General features: G+C 33.5%; 1 pseudogene; it reads left to right on the top strand.

Annotated features, from left to right (window-relative positions):
* The first annotated feature begins 5,945 nt into the window (after positions 1–5,945).
* Positions 5,946–17,588, top strand: LOC107143684 (annotated as a pseudogene).
* Positions 17,589–23,000: the final 5,412 nt, after the last annotated feature.

Consider the following 23,000-nt stretch of genomic DNA (forward strand, 5'->3'; position numbering starts at 1 on the left):
TTTAAAACTACTCATATCCACCAGATTTTGCTGGTAAGTACTTACTATCTTAACTAAATATAACGTAGTGACCATTGTGATTTTGTTTGGTCTATGAATTTTATAGAGGTACATTCATAAGTTTCAAATATGACATTTGTAAGCTGAGTGTAGTTGATGAGGGCCACAACCAAGTTAAGATGGTGCCTGGCAGTATGCTAGGAGGAGTGGTTTCTGAGCCAATGCCAATGAGCCATTAAGATGATGAGGATTCCTTAATGACTGACTGCTGTTTCTAGATGATGTCAATTAAGTTAAGCTGTGTGTAATTAGTTGGGTATATGTACCTCTGCAGTCCGGCAGAGAGGCGGCTTCTGCTACCTTGGGTGCCCGCTACTTTGAGTTCTCAGTTCCTGCTGAGTTCACTCGCAATAAAGTAGTTTCCGATTCAACCTTCAAGTTGCTTGTCACCTCTTGGTTATTTAACCCAGCAGGACTACGGCATGTAGTAGTGTGACATTGCCCACAATTCCAGCTACTTGGATGGTGTAAGCAGGAGGATCACAAGTTTAAGGTCAGTTCCAGCCAGAGACCCTGTCTGAATAAAAAATAATGAAAATGCCTGGGGACATAGTTTAGTGGCAAAGAATTTGTAGGTTCAATTCCCAGTACTGAATGAAAAAATAATACGACTTTTGTTAATGATCTTTGTACCTTTATTTTCCATGTACCTTTATCCATGTACCTTTAATTTCACTTAATCAGATAATTTGCATGATTTTAATCTTCTGGAATATTTTCAGGTTTCCTTCATAGTCTAGAATGCCTTCTTCTGTTTGCGGTACTTGTGGTTTTTTGTTTTGTTTTGTTTTTGTCAGTTTCTGGTTCCCTTCAAATTTTACATTTCTTTACATATGCTTTCAAGAATATTCTATCATTTTCTACACATTTTCATAAAATCCCTAACCAAATTTTTTGCTTGCCTGTTTTTCCGTTTAAGTATGTATTTCTTAGATGACAATTCACTATGTTTTATATATATATATATATATATATATATATATATANATATATATATATATATATATATATATATATATATTCACAATTTAAATTTTTTATCAAGTGGGTTATTGAACGTTTTATCCTTGTAAAGAAATTCAAAATAATGCTAGTAATGGTTTTAGCCTTAAAGACTACTTTGCATTTAACAGAGTTATACCAGATTTTACTTGGTTAAAGTTGGCATGGCATCTTTCTTCAAATATTTTGGATTTTTTTGCTCCTATGAGCAAAATACAGGTCTTTTATTTTTCTCCTTGTATTTGACCTGACAATATTTTTCTCTTAAATGTAAGCTTTAATAAATTTATATTAAAGGGAATTTTTTATATATTTTTTAAAATTTATTATAATAAAATTACTATTTTTCTTCTATTTGTGCCTTTTTCCTCTTATTTATGAGTTACTTAGATTAACTTTTATAGTTTATCGTATTGCTCAATATTTTTTGTTAAACAATACTATTGTACTATTTTTGTAAAAAATACTATTTTTTCTTAAACAATATTTTACTATATTTTTATTATGACTACAAAATGTGACCTTGATTATCATCAACCATCCAAGTTTATTTCATTTTCCTATTTACTTATGGTACTCTATAAGGCCCTTAGTACATGTTAAGTATTTATTCTTTTTGCAGTAGTAATAAATATGTAACAAAGATATAGTAGCAGTATACTACAAATAGAATGCTTTAAACTAACAATTTTTTGTCCAGTATTTCATAGAGAATTAAATGGGTATTTGCCTCATTCTTTTTTTCATGATTGGATTATAACACCACAGATTTTGTGTGTCATTTTCAATATATGATAACAAAGGTACATTCCAGCAATTATCCTTGATCACTAGAGCAATGTAGAGTTTGTTAGGATTGGTAAACAGCCATGTTACTCTGTATTTTTTACCTTCTCTCCATAAAATATTAAATTACTATATAGCTATTCCTTATCTCTGTTAAGGCAGAACCTTCATAAATCATTTGAGGAGTTTATTCCTTTCTACACCATTTGTTTATTCATACAATAATTTTTGTATTAGATGGATTCTTATATATTTATTGTTTATGAGTTATTATTCAATATTACTTTATTTTTTTGCTTAAATTATTCCAGAGAATTGGTGTTTAAAAACAAGATCTGGGTAATAGGTATGGTCATTTCTACTAGGATGTAATTGATTCCAGGTCATCTCAGTTAACAAACCAAGGAAATATATGTGTGTATGTCATCCTATATGCATACACACTTTGTAAATATCTCTACATATGACCCTCCATATAAATATTAAGCTAAACTTGCATCCATACTGATGTATCCAGCTCTAATTTGATTTAACATATATTGGTCTATTTTTTCCCCTATGTTTATTTGTAGTCTGTAAAAACAAGAATGAAAAACCTGGTTCATATCAATTATGCATTTACTTAATTAAATTCCAGTATACCTATGTTTTCCGAATTGTTACTAAACATCTCTGTGATAAAATATATTATTTTCTAGAATACAAGTCTTCTTTATCATTATTTTTTTCATTATTCTTCCATAGTCCACTCATTTCTTAAATTGTTTAAATGGGTACCTGTCATGTTTTGGATATGAGGTGTCCCCTGAGAGCTCATGTATAAGATAATGCAGAAATGTTCAGGGGTGAAATGATTAGATTATGGAGCTCTGACCCAATCATTGAATTAATCCATTTAATAGGTTCAAAGTTTGAATGGATTAACAGATGGTAAGTATAGGTATACAATCAACAGGTAGTAAGTAGACCATGACTGATGGAAGCATGTCACTATGGGAGTGCCCTTGGGTATTATATTATGTATGGATCCCTGCACTCAAGCTCTCTCTGCTTCCTGGTTACTATGTCCTGAGCTGCTTTTCTCTGCCATGCACTTTTACTATGATATTCTGCCTCATTTTGCACCCAGAGCAATAGAGTCAACCAACCATGAACTGAAATTGAGACCATGAGCCAAACTAAACTTTCTCTGCTCTGAGATTTTCTTGTTGGATATTTTGGTAATAATGAAGCAGAAGCTAATAAAAATTGAGCAGAGTCATTGCTATGTGGTTTGGAAGCATCTGAAACTGGTAGGTAGGAAGAGTTTGGAAAAGTTTGGAGTTCTAGGAATATATATATATGTATATATATATATATGTATATATATATAGTACATAGTAATACAGTATTTTAAGCAGAGATTAATAGGTGATTCTGGTGTGAGCTCAAAATACTAGAATGCCAATAGAAACATGGACTGTAAATTCTAGGTTCATGAGAATTCAGGAGAGGGAAGACTTTGGAAATTGGGGTAGAAGGCTTTTGCATTACATTCTAGCAAGAAAATCTTCTAAATTTTGCCCATGTCTTGAGATTCTGTGAAGCTGGATTTAAAGGTGATGAATTAATTAATCTGGTGAAGAAGGTTCATCAGCAGTATAGTATTAGCTGATGGCATAGATTGGACTATGGCAATCTAATGTATAGTCCAGTGGATTGGATTTCTGGCTGTTTTTAGCTAACTTTACTGTGACAATCAAGAGGAGAATGAAGAGCAAAAAAAAAATTGAAAAAACCTTGCAATATGGCCAAAAATTCATACAAACTGGGACCAAGGAAGTTATAGTTTATAGTTGTTAAAGAAGGGATCCTAAGCACTTTGCATGAAAGAATAGGAAGGATGGCTGATGAACATCTTAGGAACTGACAAGACCATATTCATCTCAGGCTCAAGAATATTAAAGTTCCTTTGAGAAGAGACAATGGGGACACCGTGGTTGCACAGGGGAATGCAAGAAGGTTTTCCCACCATGTTTAGTCACCCAGACACTCAGAGATTATTGTGCTCATGATCCCAGGAGACCTGGATACTATCTTGAGATGGTAGCAGACCAAGGCATCATCATGTGGTACTGATTCTTCAGGAAAGTAGGATGATAGAGTTAGGGACTCATGAAGACTTCCACAAAATTTGAAAGGAAGCTCTAGGAGGCTAGGCAAAGTGTATCAAGGTTGGAATAACTGAAACAGATCCTGATGCATGAAAATGTGTAAAGGAAGCTGAAGTTGTAGCAAAGGCTCCTGAGATTAAGCGATGCCAGTAACATGGAATGTCTGCCAAGGAAAGCTGCAGATATCAAACAGAAAAAAAGTCAAGAGAGAAGCCATAAGAACTGCAATAAGCAAAATCATAGTGGAGTTACATAAGTCTTGGAGAGAATATTATGATGCCAGTTACCCCAGATGTTGGACTTGAAGTTAAAGGACTTGTTTTCTCAGCCTGATTTTGACGTTGCTCTTGTTCCATTCCTTCTTTCTCACTTTTGGTAGGAAAATGTTTACTTTTTCTCATTATCTATTGGATATATGTAATTTGCTTTTGATCTTCATGGGTGTTCTCAGCCAGGAATTGGGCTTGATTTGCAGATGAGATTTTTTGTCTTGGACATTTAGGATACTGAAACTGTTAAGACTGTGGGGACTCTTGGAAATGAACTACATGCATTTTGAATTGTGAGCAAAGAAAGAGCTTTGAGGGGCCAGAGGTAGAATGTTGTTGTTAGGAGATGAGGTAGCCCCCAAAACTCATGTGTGAGATAGGAATGTTCAGAGGTGAAATAACTAGATTGACATCTGTAACCTAATCGGTGGATTAACACATTTGATGGATTAATAATTTGAATGAATTAATGGGTGGTAACTGTAGGCTATGACTCCAAAAAGTAGGCCACTGGGGGCATGCTTTTGGGGATTATATTGTCTCTGTATTCTTGGACTCTTCCATAATGTTCTGCCTCATCTCAGGTTCAGAGCTGTGACATCAGCCAACAACAGACTGAACCTCTGAAACCATTAGTCAAACTATATTTTCCTCCTCTAAATTATTCTTCTCAGGTCTTTTGGTCATAGCAATGAAAAACTGACTAACACACACTTCAGTAAGTTTATTTTGCATATTGAGAGAGTTTCACACATTTATAACATTTAAATTTTTGGTCACATATAGTAATTAATATATATTTAAGATTCATACTTTCTTTATGTCACTTATCATTTCATTGTGTTTTATCCTTGAATATATTTCCTTTGTTTGGATGTACCACACCTATATTTGTTAGTTTGTTAATTATTTAATCTATTGAAAGTAATTGTGGTAGCTTGAATTTTTTATAGTTACAAATATTTTTATTATAAAAAAGAGTTTTATGTGGACATAGTTTTCATATCAATTTTTTAAATAACTAGGAATGTGATTGGAGATCATATATTAAGATTATGTTTATCTTTGTAGGACAGACAGACTTTAATCTAGAATGGCAATATCATTTAGAAATCCAGCCAATAATGAAAAGGTATTTCTGTTGTTACACATCCTTGCCAACATTTGGTAATGTTACTTTTAGTAATGTTACGGAATTAGTTATTCTAATAGGTTCTCAGTGCCATCTTAATTTTCAGTTTCCTAATTTAAAAAAAGATGTTATGTTATCATTTCATATGTATTTTTCCAACTTCATATACTCTGTTAAGGTTTATAATCAGATCATTTCAGCATTCATTTATTTGAGAGGATGTTTACAGTTGAATTTAAAGGTTTTTATTTTTGGTCTCTTTTGGATATGGGTTCTATATTTAATGAGTTCTGCAAATATTTTACCCATGTCTGTAGTTTGTCAAAGGACTTTTCCCATTGCAGAAGCTTTTCCAGGGAGTATGCTTATAATGTTTATATAAAATGTTTCCACCAAAACCACGGTCACATAATTTTATTCTGTTTTTCTTCTGTAAGATTTTTAATTTTAATCTTATGACCTATGATCTATTTTTATTTAATTCTTATTAAAAGTAGAAAATCTGTCTCTTTATTAATTGCTTGGTATATAGATATGTGATGGATGTTGAAAAATTATGTTTTCTCTGTTGAATCATCTCTGCTCCTTGGTAAAAATAATCTGGTAAATACGTATGGGGCCTATCTCTGAACTTCACTCTATTCCACTTATTCCAATACCATGGTGGTTAACGTGGCTTTATATTATGCCTTGAAATTAAAGCATGTGATTCCTACAGTTTTATTATTAGATTAGCTATTTTATATATTTTGTCTTTCCATAAAAAACTCACTATATTTTTTGATAACTATAACTTAGCTTCATGCCCCTTTGGCTGAATTCCACTGAAACTATAAATAAACATAAGGAAAATTTTTGTATTTTAATAATATTGAGTTCTCCAATCCAAATACATAGGATTTCTATCCATTTATTTAGATCTTTGATTTTTTCAATAAAAATTTTCTATTTATTTTCATTTAGATCCCATTAATATTTTGTCATATTTATACCTAGGCATTTAATTTCTGGAGTTATCTTAAATGGTTTATATTTTAATTGTATTTGTTTCATTGACTCTTAAGAAGGGAATTAACTTTAGTATATATTATGTGTTCTATATACTTACATAATTGTAAGGGTTCTGTGTTTGGGACTAAGGTCTCTGAAAGCTTCATGACTATGGCATGCTTGGTGGCTAGGGAAGTTTCCTTGCAAAGGTACAGAATGCCTGGCTGCTAGGAAAACTCTCATACACTTATGGCTATGCCTAAATCTCCCCTTTTTATAAAGAATGAGACATAGTGGATTTGAGGCTATGTTAATAGCCTCATTTTAATTTCATCTTAACTGTAAATGTCTAGGAAACTTCAATATATTTTTATTTTTATGGGGACAGAAGACAAATATAATCCAACCTGTGATGTCCTCATCTGGAGAAATTACTTTAGTAATTTTTAAAGCATTTCTGCTCTAATGACATGTTTTCATTTTGCTGTTGATATTATGGTTTGGTTTAGTTTAGTTTACAATGTTGGGGAATCAAACCCAGAGCCCAGGACATGTAAATCTTAGCTACATCCCCATTCCTTATAATGTTCTTACATAAACTTTATCCCAAACATATATTTGCATTGAATATAAAATCAGTGCTTCTACTGATTACTATGACTTATGGTAAGAAATGAGCATTCAATTTATTACTCCCTATGGGCAATGCATTTTTATTGATATTTTTGTTTCAGTGTCTACATTTACGACGTTTTTATTATTAAGGTTTTGGTCATGAAATTCTTTAAATTTATCTTTTGGAATTCATGGTTTGTTGTTAAATAATAGGTTTGTATCTTATAGCAAATTTAAAATATTTTTGTCAAGGTTTTCAAATATTTTCTCAAAATGTTACTTTTGCTCTCCTTTTAAGCTCTCAAAGACACAGACAATACACATTTTATTGTTTCATGACAGAACACTAAGGCTATGGTTATTTAGAATTTGTTTTTGCTTATTTTGTGATCAGATTGTATAATTTGTCTTTATCTATCTTTAATCTCACTTTGAAACTGCAGCTCACAGAAAAAGTTTCCTTGTTATCTCCATTCTATTAATGAGTCCCTGTAGAGAACCCCATTTTATTTTTTACAGTAATTTTTTTTGATAAAACTAATTTTCCATTGGTTTCAAGTTAAGTTTTAAATCATTTTCTTAAGTTTGGGATGATATTAGCTTTTTAGTGTTTGTCAAGTAATTTCAATACATGGGTAATCTCATCATTAGTATTTTGTAATTTTCTTCTTTCCACATGAGTAAAGATTCTACCTGTTCTTCATATTTCAAGAAATTTTGAATTGCACCACAGACAATTTGAAATTTTGAATTGCACCACAGACTATATAATGAGATATAGTTTCTGATTGAATTGTGTGGAGATGGTTGATAATCTTCTGTGAGTTGCAGTTTCAAAGTTAATTCTTATCTCAAACTTTTGCTTCTCTACATATATCTGATTTCATATGTGCACTAGGTGGTAGTCTATATTTCAGTTTTCAAAATGTGAATGTGTTGAGAGGGATCAAATTCACATATGCAAAATTTGAGGATGAGATCAGAAATTCCTAAACTGTTCATTTTCCTGCTTCAACACCTTCCTTTCCATGAACCTTTGTATTTTCTACTTTCATTGGTCTCATCTTTTGGAGGTCTATACAGAAAACCAAGAATTTATATAGGCTGCCTTGCTGTGCACTTTCTCAACTGCTCCTGCATCCAGAGCCAAGAAAAACAAAGACAGATAAATACATGAGTTAATTAATGGAATTTTGTTAACAGAATTCTATCAAAGAAAGAGTAGATATCTTCTTCCTTTGATTTTTGACTCCTTGAAGGCCCTTGATGCTACCAGCTACTATTACAACCATAAAAAAATGCTTAAGGATTGGAGCAAAAGAAAAAGAAACATATGCACCATCTCTGACTATTAGGACTTCCTCTTAACATTTCTTGAGCAGGATCTAGAGGGTTTCTCTTGGAGTTTTCTTTGTTTGTTCCCTAGTGGCCTCTTCTGTTGCACTGAGCTAAAATCAAGTGATAAGAAAAGGAGTGTGTGGAGGGGTTGGTAAATTCAATGGCCCTTTGATGACATTTTAGTTTCTGTTTTTTCCTCTATTATACCAGCTTTTTGCCTGTTAAAATCCTCAGCATTCATGAGGACAAATTGTATCCATAACCTGAATTCAAATGTTTTAATCTAGTTTTATTTTACCTTAAAACCCAAATGGCAATAAATAGAATAATACTGGAAAGTTTCTCTTCTTCTACATTGACATAAAATTGCAAGTAGTATAGTTTCTTGATTCCATTTGCACTTCAAAGAGCAAAGACCTGCAGTATGTAAATATGAAAATTATGTCACTTTTAATAATTTGTTATTTGTAGGAATTGAAAAATAGAAAATAAATAGCATTTCTACTTTTACCTGTATTTATCTGTTTATGTAAGACTTTATCTCTAAAAAGATAAATAAAATGAAAAATTGATAAATTATTTATTTCCTGCCTCAACATGTTCTCCACAACTCCTATACTTCCTGGTCTCTTTATTCTCATCTTTTAGAGTGCTACAGATAAATTCCATATTTCATAAAGAACAAATAAGATCATCATCTGAAGGTAATTTAATATATATTTAATTATAATGATAGCAGAAAATAATACGTATGTTTTTCTATTTTCTCTATGTTTAAAATGTGTCACAATTAAAATTAATCTTTTTAAAATATATTTATTTTTTAGTTGGACACATAGTTTTATTTTGTTTATTTTTATGTGGTGCTGCAGATTAAACCCAGGGCCTTGAACATGCTAGGCAAGTGCTCTACTGCTGAGCCACCCAACCCCAGCCCCAAATTAAAATATCTTAAGGAAAAATGTTTATTTTTGTTAGTACTGAAGAGTCACATTAATGAGCATAATTTTTTGGGAAATAATATTCTTGCACTATTAAAAATATTATTAATAATAATCTTCAGAAAAATAATAGCAATTAGACAAAAAGATTGATAATCTTTATTCATATTTGCTATATTATACAATGATAGAATCTGACATAAAAACATCATTTGTAATTCAAACATAACAATAGCATACATCTCCAAATACAAATTATAAAGCATTTGCAGTACATATATTTGAGCTGAACCTGGTGGAATGGTGGGTCAAATAATGGAGATAACACACTGAATTTCTATATTTTCATCCTAAGTATATGCATACTTATTAATGAAATATACACAATATATATTAACATTTTAACATGCTTGAGTACCTTTGATAGATTAGTTAAGAATTTTTAAAAAGATATGTTATAAATTTAAATTTCAATAAAATTGTATTTTAGGCTTATTAAATTTTACAAAGCACACTCCAATATCACATATTTATTTGCCAACCAGTTTCAGTTGTTTAATTTTACCCTACTTTTAATTTACCTATCTAAAATGAAACAATGATTAATCATTTATATTATTATAACATTTTTCAATCTTATTATAATGAGGCCATACACAGCAATTTGTATCCTACTTATCTGGCATAGAGTGATTGATTCATCTAAACCTCTTTCAATGTTTCCTTGAGAAAGAACAGAGAATTCAGGGCAAAGAAACCCATTACTAGTTTTTCCTTTAATTATCTAAATTATTGCTATTTTTAAACATTATACTATCGCAAAATTTTCTATTTTGTAACAGCAGAGTAGCCTATACATAATAAAAATTCATAGAATAAGTCAATAAAAAATCAAAAATACTTGAATGTTACTACTATTATTCTCATATTTTTATCTTAGACTAATTTATGTAAGTTCATATAAATGTACATTTTTAATTTAAAAATATTTGAGATTATTTTAAGTAAATTATATGAGATTTATTTTTTATTTGTCAGTAGGGACACTTAGAAAGTTAATCTATATCCTGGATTTATTTTTTCTAATTTCTTGTTTTAGCATCAACAATCTAACTGAGGTTAAAGGTTATCAAGCATACTGAAAAACATGTAATTGAAAAAATTTTATCCCTTGGCTTACTCTGACTCTGAGAGAAAAACATAACTACTAGAAAAAATGTGAAAGTCAAAGCCATGATAAGGTCTAGTAACCCAATCATTGGCATTCACTAAAGATGGGGATTATGCATTTTATTTTCCTACTATGGATAAGTAAATGAATAAATGTAAGGGGGAAAAGTCAAATATGCTTTGTTTTCCACACTTAAAAGTCTTTTATAATGTCAAGATGGCTGATGTAGACTTCTTGAAGAACTTCACTATAAAATTTACAAACAGGAAATAAAAATGTGCTTATTATCAAATAAGCATTTTACATTAGTAAAATTAATTACTAGGATATCTGAAATCAGTCTCAAATTATTTTCTTTATTCTAAAAGTCAACATTCTTGTCACAGAAACAATGAGATAAAAGTGATTTTTTTCCTCTCTCAAGCTAATACAGGAAAGCTTTAAAAAATTAAGAAACATCAAAATGCCATTTTTATTTGCTTTTGAGACTTCTGATTTAGTTGCAGAAAATTACTATTTACTTTGGCTAACAATTACTTGTGATAAGTCCAACATTAAAATCATTTTTCATTACCTGAACATAAAATATGCTCCTGCACAGAAAACTCATAAAGAAGTAGCTATATATTTTCTAAGTGACAGATGAATTGCTAAGCACTTAGATTAAATATTTAATTTAATATCCAGAACAGCATCAGAGGTGATGTACCAATATAATTATCACCATTTTAAGAAGGTTGCAGAAGAAGACTGGTAAAATATTTCTACAGTTATAAGAAATGGTACAGCAACACTTATATCAAGGTAGTCTGTTTCAGAACATAAATTCTACTAAGAAAGCATCAGGTCATGCTGTGTGGCAGAGGATTCCAGTGTAATTTTAAATATTTATCACATGCAATAGATTCTAAAATAATGTGGAGTTATTTTAGGGCAAGTTTCTGTTAGAAAATATTATTGAATCAGGGTTTTATGATACAGTCATGTCTCACTTAAGGAAAGGGGTATATTTTGAGAAATAGTTTATTACTCAATTAGTCATTGTGTCATCATAGAGAATGTTTACACAAACCTAGATGGTATAGCCTACTACATACCTATCCTATATGGTATAGCCTATTGTTCCTAAGCTGCATACTGGTACAACATGCTACCATATTTAATGCTATGGACAATCATTACACAATGGTATTTGTGTATTTAAGTATGTAGAAACAAAAAAAGGTAGAGTAAAAATGCTAAGCAGTAGGAATTTTTCAGCTTTATTGTAATCCTATAGTAACACTGTGTATTCAGACTATCACTGACTGAAATTCCATGGTAAGGTTTATGACTATACATTATTTTATTCAACTAGATAATAAGATGATTACATAAAAATTGAGAAAAGAAAAATGTTTAGTACATTTTTATTAAAAGTGAGTTATTTAATGATAAATATTTCATCAACAATTTTATAGTATCAGTGACAGATTATGAAAATATATTTTTTATATTTTAAACTATCATTATATTTTTAACAGTTTGTTTTGGAAATTATGACACAGATTGTTGAAATGCAGAAAAGAAAAACAGATTATATGTGTAAAGGTTAACTTGAATTGTCAACTTGACTGGATTAAGAGATACCACAGATTAAGAGGATTCTGGGTGTGTAAATGAAGGTTGTCTAAAAATAATTGGCACATAGGGCAGCAAATTAAAATGGAGACCTTCCCTAAGTAGGGGCAACACTATCCAACTAGATGGTGACTTAGATGGAACAAAAGTTGGAAGACCAAGGAAACAGCAGCAGATGTAAGCTCAATTTTTCTTGAATGGATTTGTGATTGTTGGTGCAATCACCTGAGGCTATGAGACTCTCTCATTCTTCAGTGATTCTCCAGGAAGTTTCCAAAAATCTTCAGTCTTACACTAGCATCATTTATCCCTCTTGTTCTGAGGTACCATATCTTGGACTGTCCAACTACTGGTTACTCCAAATCTCCAGCCTGCAGATGGCCATTGTGGACTACATAGCTTTTGGTTGTGTAAGCCAATCTAATAAATCCCCTTTTATAATTATACTTCCTATTAATTCAGTTCCTTTAGAGAACACTAACAGAAATTGGTACCAGGAGTTGTTCTAGAGAAACAAAGTTTTAAAGATGAATTTTTTCAGTTGGTTTTGTGGTTACTGGAGTTGGTTCTCTACTTTAGTTAGGCCTAAAGTTGCTGAAGTCTCTCCTACTGATACTATGGAAAGCACTGATAATCCATGGTGTACTATTTAAAAAAAAATTGTAAAGCACATGTATTTTAGGCTCCCAATTTGCCACTTGTAAAAAGCAAAAGAGTTTAGTGATTCTATACATGATACCTTTAAACAATTCTGGAAAACTAAGAAATATGATGATTTGGTTGGTTGCTTTTGTCTTCACTGAACAAAGTAACAAAGGAAAAGGATGAGCTCATAAATAATATTTTTCAGTGGCAAATACACATAACTAAAAGTTGCTCGGTGTGCTCTGAAGAAGAATCTTCTCTCTAGTAGTCATAGGGCTGGAAAAACCCTCATCCTGGACTTGGCTGAGTTAAGCTGCAAGTTCAAGTCTTATCCTCAATACATACCTGTGGTTAAAGGAAGAGTACTGCTTGGAAAATAATGGGATCCTGTAAATTGAGATGGTGACATATTGGAGGACTATGAAGGGACTGGAGACATTGAACTCCCACATGCTGATAAATTTTATTTAGCCAGAAGTTATTGCATCCCCACTCTTAGCCATGGCTGAAGCATCCTTACCACCACCCTCTGTAGCATTGGCTTCTTCACCTAACTACTCCTGCTTTACATGGAAACAGAAAGACCTTTCATGATTCAGTTGCTCAGCATGAAAATGTGGATATACCCTCAGGACCCACCCTTATCACCTACTTTGTCCTGTAGGCCTATAACTAAATCTAAGTCTAGGCAGGCAACTAGAAGTGAGGTACAGTGTGTAATCCATAAGGAGATATGCTACACTTAGAAAGAACTTCTTGAGTTTTCTAATTCATAAAAGCAGAAGTCTGGGGAATATATGTGGGAATAGATTTTAAAAGTGTGGGATAATGGTGGAAGGATCATAACATTAGATCAGGCTGACTTTATTGATATTGGTCCATTAATCAAAGTTCTAGATTTAATGTAATAGCTTGCAGTGTTAAGAAAAGTTCTAATACTTTGGATGGTTGGCTGAAGTATGTATCAAAGATGGCCCACTGTGAATGAGCTGGAAATGCCTGACATCCCTTAGCTTACTGTATGGATGATTTCAGAGGCTCAGAGACATTGGAATGCTGGAGTGGATCAGTCATATATGACCTCTTCCTCCAGAGTGGGAGGGTCTAGAAGATGTGCCCTTTCCCAAAACTATAAGAAACAAATTTGTGAGAGAAGCACGGGCATTTTTAAGTGCTCTGTCATTGCTCTTCTCTGTATGCCAGACCTTATTGTGGGAGTTGCAGTCAATCACTTGGGAAACTTAAATTAAATGGAAATAATTGGATCCCTGAGGGAAGAAAGGGCCAAGTGGCAGCCCTCAGTTACCAAAGACAGGGTTGTCATAGTTACTATAATGGACAGCAAAGGGGAAGAAATGGACAAAATGTTCTGACTCATGTACATCTCTGGTATTGGATACTTAATAGTGGTGTTGCTAGAAGCTAAATAGATGGGAATCCCACAAAATTCTTATTTGACTTAGATAGGCAGAAAAATTCCAGAACAAATGTACAAAAGTCTGCCCTAGATCATAACAGCAGAAAATCATGGCCCTTCAACTACTTCCCAGATTTGCTTCAATTTACAGATCTGGAACACCGTGAATGAAGGGGAGGCCAGGTTTCCTTGAGGAAGAACCCTGGTAAAGTACAAAACATTTTTACTTTTAAACTTAGTTCCATTCATCTCCAAAGAGACCTAAGGCCTTTTACCAAGGGAACTGTGCAATGGGAAAGGCAATGATCAGATCTTTCTGGGACTACTAGACACAGGCTCTGAATCGACACTGATTCTAGGAGATCCAAAACATCAATGTGACCCTCCAGTAAAAGTAGGAGCTTATGGAGGTCAAGTGATTAATTAATAAAAAAAAGTCTAACTCACAGTGAGTCTAGTGGGCCCCTGAACTCATCCTGTGGTTATTTCCCCAGCCCTGGAAAGTATAATTAGGATAGATATATTTAGCCTTTGGCAAAACTCCCACATTTGTTCTCTAACCTGTGGAGTGAGAACTATTATGGTGGGAAAGGCTAAATGGAAGCCTCTGGTGTTGCCTATACCTAGGAAAATAGTGAATCAAAAACAATACTGCTTCCCTGGAGGAATTTCAGAGATTAGTGCCACCATCAACGACTTGAAGGAAGCAGGGGTGGTGATTCCCACAACACCCTCGTTTAACTCTCCCATTTGGCCTGTGTAGAAGACAGATGGGACATGGAAAATAATGGTTAATTATCGTAAGCTTAAACAGGTGGATACTCCAATTGCAGCTGCTGTACCAGATGTGGTTTCTTTGTTTAAACGGATTAACACATCTCTTGTTAACTGGTATGCAGCTATTGATCAGGCAAATGCCTTTTTCCTCCATTCCTGTGAATAAGGACCACCAGAAGCAATTTTCTTTAAGTTGGAAAGGCCAGCAATATATTTTCACTGTCCTTCCTCAGAGGTATGTCATCTCTCCAACACTGTGTCAGAGCTTAGTTCACAGAGATCTTTATTGCCTTTCTCTTCCACAAGGTATCACACTGGTCCATTACATTAATGGCATTTTGTTGATTGAACCAACTGAGCAAGAGGTAGCAACCACTCTGGACTTGCCAGTGGAACACCTGCATATCAGATGATGAGAAAAAAATCCCACTAAAATTCAATGGCCTTCAACTTCAGTAAAGTTTCTAGGAGTCCAGTGGTGTGGAGCATACTGAGCTATTCCTTCTAAGATAAAGAATAAGTTGTTCCATCTGGTCCTTCTTACAAATAAGAAAGAAGCACAATGCCTGGAAGGCCTATTTGGAGTTGGAGGCAGCACATTCCTCACTTGCATATATTACTTAGGCCCATTTACCAAGTGACTAGAAAAGCTTCTTGTTTTGAATGGGGCCCAGATCAGGAGAAAGTTCTGCAACAGATCCAGGCTGCTGGACAGTCTGCTCTGGTCATATGGTTCCTTGCACCATGATCTGGCAGACACAATGGTACTTAAAGTGTTAGTGGCAGATAGAGATGCTTTCTGGAGCCTTTGACTCCCATAGGTGAATCAGAGAGGAGGGCATTGGGATTTTGGAATGAGGTTCTGCCATCATCTTCAGACAACTACTCTCCCTTCAAGAAACTGATCTTGCCCTGCTACTGGGCCTTAGTGGAAACTGAACACTTGACCTTGGGTCACCCAGTTACTAAGTAACTGAGCTGCCATCAAGAACTGGGTGTTTTCTTACGCACCAAGCCATAAAGTTGACATGCACAACAGCACTCTATTATCAAGTATAAGTGATACATATATGATTGGGCAGGACCCAAAGTCACAAGTAGGTTGCATGAAGAAGTCACCCAAATGTGCATAGTTTCTACTGCTGCTGCAGTACCTTCTGTCCCTCAGCATTAATCTATGTCTTCATGGGGATGTACTTGATGATCAATTAACAGAGAAAGAGAAGACTAGCTAGTACCTGGTTTACAGACACTTCTGCATGATATGCACATACCACCCAGAAGTGGACAGCTTCAGCATTATTGCCCCTTCCTTGAACAACCCTGAAAAAGAGTGGTGAAGAAAATGAAGGGAAATGTTTACAATGGGCATAGTGTCAGGCAATGCATTTGGTTGTGCATTATGCCTGAAAGGAAAAATGGCCATATGTGTGACTGTATACTGTATATGTGCAGCTATAGGCAATGGGTTTGCCTGTGTGGTCAGGAACCTGGAAAGAACATAATTGAAAATTTGGTGACAAAGATATTTGAGGAAGAAGTATGTGAATAGACCTCTCTGAATTTGTAAAGGATATGATGACATTTGTGTCCCAGGTAAATGCTCACCAAAATGTGACCTCAGCAGAGGAGGACTTTAATAAACAATTAGATAGGATGACCTGATCTGTGGATAGCAATCAACGTCTTTCTCCAGCCACTTCTGTCATTGCCCAATGGGCGCATGAACAATGTGTTCATGGTGGCAAGAATGGCAGTTATGCATCTGCTCAGAAACATGGACTTCCACTCTCTAAAGCTGATCTGGCTACAGCCACTGCTAAGTATCAAATTTGCTAGCAGAAGACACCAAAACTCATGCCTGAATATGGCATCATTCACAGGGGGCATCAGCTAGTAACCTGGTGGCAGGTTGATTATATTGGACCACTTCCATCATGGAAGGGGCAGTGGTTTGTCCTTACTAGAATAGACACTTATTGACTTCCCTGCATGTAGGGCTTTGTCCAAAATTACCCTGCATGAACTTACAGAATACCTTATTCCACACAACATTGCTCCAGACCAATGAATTCACTTCACAGCCAAATAATTGAGGCAATAGACTCATGTTCATGGGATTCACTGGTCATACCGTGCTCCACACCATCCCACAGCAGCTGGTTTGATAGAATGATAAAAAGGACTTTTGAATGTGCAGTTACAGCACCAGCTATATGGTAATACCTTGCAGGACTAGAGCAAGGTTCTCCATAAGGCTGTATATACTCTAAATCAGCATCCATTGTATGGGATTATCTCTCCTATTGCTAGAATTTATGGATCCAGGAATCAAGGAGTGAAAACAGAAATCTTACCACTCACCATTACCTCTAGTAATCCACAAGAAAAAAATTTTGCTTCCTGTCCCTGCAAACTTACGCTCTGATGGCCTAAAAGTCTTAGTTCTAGAAGGAGGAATGCTTCTATCCAGAGACAACAATGATTTCATTAAATTGGAATTTAAGTTTTCCCCCAACCACTTTGGGTTCCTCATGCTTTTGAGTCAACAGGCTAAGAATGAAGTTATGGTGCTGGTAGGGGTGATTGATCCAGATTACCAAGAGAAGATAGGAATATTACTCCCCAATGGAGGTAAGGAAGCATACTCCTGGAAGGCAGAAATCCCTTAGGGTGTCTCTTGGTATTACCTTGTCCTGTAATTAAGGTCACAACACTCAATCCAGGCAAGATAGCAAATGTCTCAGACTCATACAATGGATGCTGATTTCACTTCAGCAGGTCTTGGCCCTTTACCTAGTGGTGTCAGTCACATCTCTAGGTAAAGAGCCAAGACCTGCTGAAGTGCTTGCTGGAGGTACAGGGAATACAGAATGGGTAGTAGAAGAAGGTAGTCATAAATACCAACTTTGGACCTGTGACCAGTTACAGAAATGAGGATTGTAAATTGCCATTAATATTTCTTTCTTATTCTGCTAAAGATATGTTTGTGCATACTTACACATGCATTAAGTGATGTGTTTGTTACTCTCCTCTTATTCATCATAATATTGATTGACTTAACATTGGTACTTAAAGTGATGTTTTTGTTTTCACTTTTATTCTGGGGAAAAAATCTAGTGTATTTTCAGTGGTATGAAGGATATTTATGTATTATGACCTATTTACTGTGTTTATTTGAAGATTAAATATAATGTAAAGAGTCATGTTGGATATCAAGTTGTGCCATGTCCTGCACGGCTATTTATTCAGGTTACCAAGCTGGGTTGTGACAGGATTGAGAAAAGACAAATGGACACAAAAGTAGAGAAAAAGCCAGGGTCTGATGGATCAGCCAAACTTTGATGGAGGGAGACTGATCAAGAGCAAGCTTTGCACATTTATTTTTAGGTCTTAACAGCAAAGGTATTTATTGCGAGAAACTTACTTTAACACAAACAGAACTGAGGTCAAATGTATGATCAGTCCAATTGTAATTATTAACTTGCACCCATAATTTTCTACCCCTTGGTAGCTGGTATTTGAACCTTAGGTCATGAATGTCATGATCTGATAAATTCTGAGTTTGAGACAGAATACCCTGTTGAACTGGGTATCACAATCTTCAATTGGCACTTTTGCACTGAGAAACTCCCAAGACAGGTATTGCCTCTGTTTTGGGGAGTTCAAGGCCCATAATTCATTCACTATTCCTGACAAAGTTGACAAGGGTTGGACTTGTCAACTTGACTGAGTTAAGAAATGGCAAAGATTAAGAGGATTCTGGGTGTGTCTATGAGGGTGTGTCTAAGAATGACTGTCATGTGGGATAGCAAATTGAAGTAGAGACCCTCAAGCATGGGCAACACCATCCAATAGGATGGTAGCTTGGATGGAATAAAAGTTGGAAGAACAAGGAAGCAGCAGCAAGAGGCAAGCTCAATTCTTCTTGAATGGCATCTTGATTGCTATTGGGATCACCCTATCATACCAGACCCTCATTCCTTCACTCTTCTAAAATGGACTCTGCCAATGATTCTCCAGTAAGTTTCCAGACACCTTTGATCTAGGACTGGGTAGGCATCATAGATCCCTCTTTTTCTGAGATGTCATATTTTAGGACTGCCCAACTACTGTTTACTCCAGCTCTCAAGCCTGCAGATGACCATTTTGAACTATCCATTTTCTGTTTGTGTAAGCCAATAAATTCTAATAAATTCCCTTTTATAATCATAGCTCCTGTTGATGCTGTTCCTCTAGAGAACTCTGACTAATATATGGTAGAGTTCAAACACATTTCAACAAATTTGGAAGAATTGAAATCATATTAAGTTATTTTAAAACACAAAACAATAAAACTAGAAATCGGTAACCAAAAATTTTGGAAACTACAGATACCTGGAAATTAAACAACTTGCTTTTGAATAAACAATGGATTAATAAAAAAATTAAAAAGGAAATAAAAATATTTCTTTCAACAAATGATGATGGAATGAAATTAAAACCTATGTGATACAGAAAATCAGTACTAAATAAAATTTTAAAACAATAAATATCTATATTAAAAAATCAAAAAGCTCTCAAAGAACCTATAATTATACGCTGCAAGGTACAATAAAAATAAGGAAAAATCAAATATGAAATTTTATAAGGAAAGAAAAAAATGATAAGGGAAGAAATAAAAGAAGTAAAAACTAAGTGAAACAAAAAATTAATAAAGTAAAGAAATACACAAAAAATCCTTAGCTAGATAACTAAGAAAATAAATGTAAAAGACTCAAAATAAGAGATAAAAAAGAAAACATCACGACTAAAACCACAAGATACAAATTAATTTTAAGACATTGAAGTGGAAAAAAAACCTGAACTCATACTCATCATCAAGACTTTATAATGAAGAATTAGGAAAATTGAAATTGCAAATTATGAGTAACATTATTGAATCAGTAGTGAAAATTCTCTCATCAAATAAATGCCCAGAATCAGATGACTTCACTGCTGAATTCATCCAAACAATTAAGGAAGAATTAGAAGCAATTCTTCTCAAATTATTTCAAACACATAAAGAGGAGGGAATTCTTTAAACTCAATGTATGAGGCAAGTATTATCCTAATGTCAAAACCAGACAAGGAAACAATAAAAATATTGTTACAGGCCAATATCTCTGACATATATACATAGGAAAATCACCTACAAAAATATCTAGTGAATGAAATCCAACAACATATTTAAAAGAAATTTCTCCACAATCCAGTGGGATTCATCCAAGGCATGTAAGGATGGTTCAACATATAAAAATTTTAAAAATGTGATATATCATATCAATCAAATGAAGAACAAAAACCATGTGATCACTTTGATAGATGCAGAAAGGGCATTTGATAAAATTTAGCATGCTTTCATGATACAAACTTTGAACAATCATGTATACCAGAAACAAATCAACATGAGAAAGGCCATAGATAACAAGCACATAGCTAACATTATTCTGAATGAGGAAAAGATGAAAAAATTTTTTCTAAGTTCTGCAACAAAGATGCCCACATTCAACACTTTTGTTTTGTGTAGTAATGCAAGTCCTACACAGGGCAATCAGGCAATAGAAGTGTATAAAGGAAAGGCCATCTAAATTGGAGAGAAGGAATTCAAATTATCATTGTTTGTGAATCGCATAATTTTTAACATGGGAAACCTAAAGACTCCCCAAATTATTATTGGAAATAATAAATAAATTCAGGAATATTATATAATCTAATGTCAACATACAAGAACTTGGACACTTTTGGGGCTGGGGTTGTAGCTCAGTGGTAGAGTGGTTGCCTGGCACGTGTGAGGCCTTAGGTTCAATCCTCTGTACCACATTTAAAAAATAAAATAAAATAGAGATATTGGGTTCATCTACAACTAAAAACAAATTATAAAAAAAGAATCAGGACACTTTAATACATCAATAGTGATTTATCTGAAACAGAAATCAATAAAGCAATCTCTTTGGCAACAGGAAAAAAAGTAAAACAAACAGAAAATAAAATGAAAAAAAATCTATAACAACTTTAACCCTAGAGGTAAAATATTCTTTACAATGAACACTATGAAAATTAATTTAAATATTTAAGAGAATCCAAAAATGTAAAGATACCCTGTGTTCATAAATTAGAAAAATTAATATTGTTAAAATATTCATATTTCCCCAAGAGAGGCAATGCAATCCCTATCAAAATACCAATTATTGTAAAACTAAAATAAAGAATCTTACAATTTATGTAGAATCAAAAAATAATTCTAAATAAACAAAGCTGTTTTGAGGGACAGAACAAAGCAATAAGCATACTCTAATGGACTTTAAAATATATAATCTCTAGTAATAAAAACACCATAGTATTGGCATAAAAATAGACATATAGACCATGGGAACAAAACTAGAGGATACAATAAACTCATTCACCCATCTACAACTATCTTATTGTAAACAAATTGCTAAAAACATGCATTAGAGAAAGGACTGTCTCTTCAATAAATAGTGTTGGGAAAATTGGGTATCCATATACAGAAGAATAAAACTAAACCCTACCTTTCTCACCAGGAACAAGAATCAACTCAAATTGGTTTAAAGACTTAACAGTAAGACTTGAAAATATAAAAGTACTAGAAGAAAGCAGGGGTATTGTGTGGGGGCAGAGCAGAAACACTTTCAGATATTGAGATGGGCAAGAATTATGGGCATAAGACTCCAAATAACAGGAAACAAAATCAAGTATAGACAAGTGGAGTTATGTCAAGCTGTAAAGCTTTTACAAAGCCAAGAAAATAATCAACAGTGTGAAGAGAAAACATGCAGAATGGGAGATAATGTTTGTAACTATACATCTGACAAAGAGTAAATATTTATAATATATAAGGAACGCTAAAACTCAGAATAATAATAATAGTAATAATAATAATAATAGCAATATGACCCAGTAAACAAAGCAATAGACCTAGATCGATTATTTCCAAAACAAGATATACAAATGGCCAAAACGTTTATGAATAAATGCTTGACATCACTAAACATACAAGAAATGTAAATTGAAGCCACAGGGAGCTATTATCTCATTTCAGTAAGAAAGGCTATTATCAAAAAGACAAACAAGTGTTAGTGAGGATGTGGAGAAGTGAGAAAGCTAAACACTGTTGGTGAAAACTAAAATTAGTGCACCCATTAAGGAAAACAGTATGGAGGGTCCTCAAAAAATTAGTAATTGATCCACCAATTCCGCTCCTGGGTGTAAATCCAAAGGAAATGAAAGCAATATGTTAATCATCCATCACTCTGCCATGTTTATTACACTATTAACAATATCCAAGACATGGAAACAACCTAAGTGCCCATCAACTGATGAATAAATGTAGAACATCTGCTACATAGACACATGGAATATGATTTATTCATAAAAATGAACAAAATCCTGTCATTTACAACAACATGGATTTGGATTCTGTTAAGTCAAATAAGACTGTAATAGAAAGACAAAATACTAAAAGAACTCACCCATATTTGTAATCTAAAACAATTTGTTTCTTAGAGGTGGAGAGTAGAATACTGGCTACCAGAAGCTGAGAAAAGGAAATAGCAAGAGGCATGGCAAATTTTGATAAATGGCGACTAAATTCTATTTGATAGGTGAAATAAGTTCTAGTGTGATGTGGTACAATGTACAATTGTGACAATGTAATAATATATATGTTTAAAAACTAGAAGAAAACATTTTGAATATTTTACCACAAAAGTAAAGAAATAATTTAATAAAATAGATATGTTTACTTTGATTTACATATTATAACACACACACACACACACACACACACACACACATATATATATATATATATATACTGAAACATCACATAGTACTTAAACATACATATAATTTTTATGTGTCCATTCAAAAATTTTAAGAAGACCCAAACCCATAGGTCATCCAAAGACTTTCCCAGATAAACAGATAAAACCATTTCAAATAATAGGAGGTGCTTTTTTTAAAAAAAAATTCATCTGATCTTATTTACTACCAACTTAAGAGAAAAAAAAGAGATAAAGCATGCGGGATAACATTGCAAGTTA

Source organism: Marmota marmota, unplaced genomic scaffold (assembly GCF_001458135.2).
Source record: "Marmota marmota marmota unplaced genomic scaffold, marMar, whole genome shotgun sequence".
Classification (NCBI taxonomy): domain Eukaryota; kingdom Metazoa; phylum Chordata; class Mammalia; order Rodentia; family Sciuridae; genus Marmota; species Marmota marmota.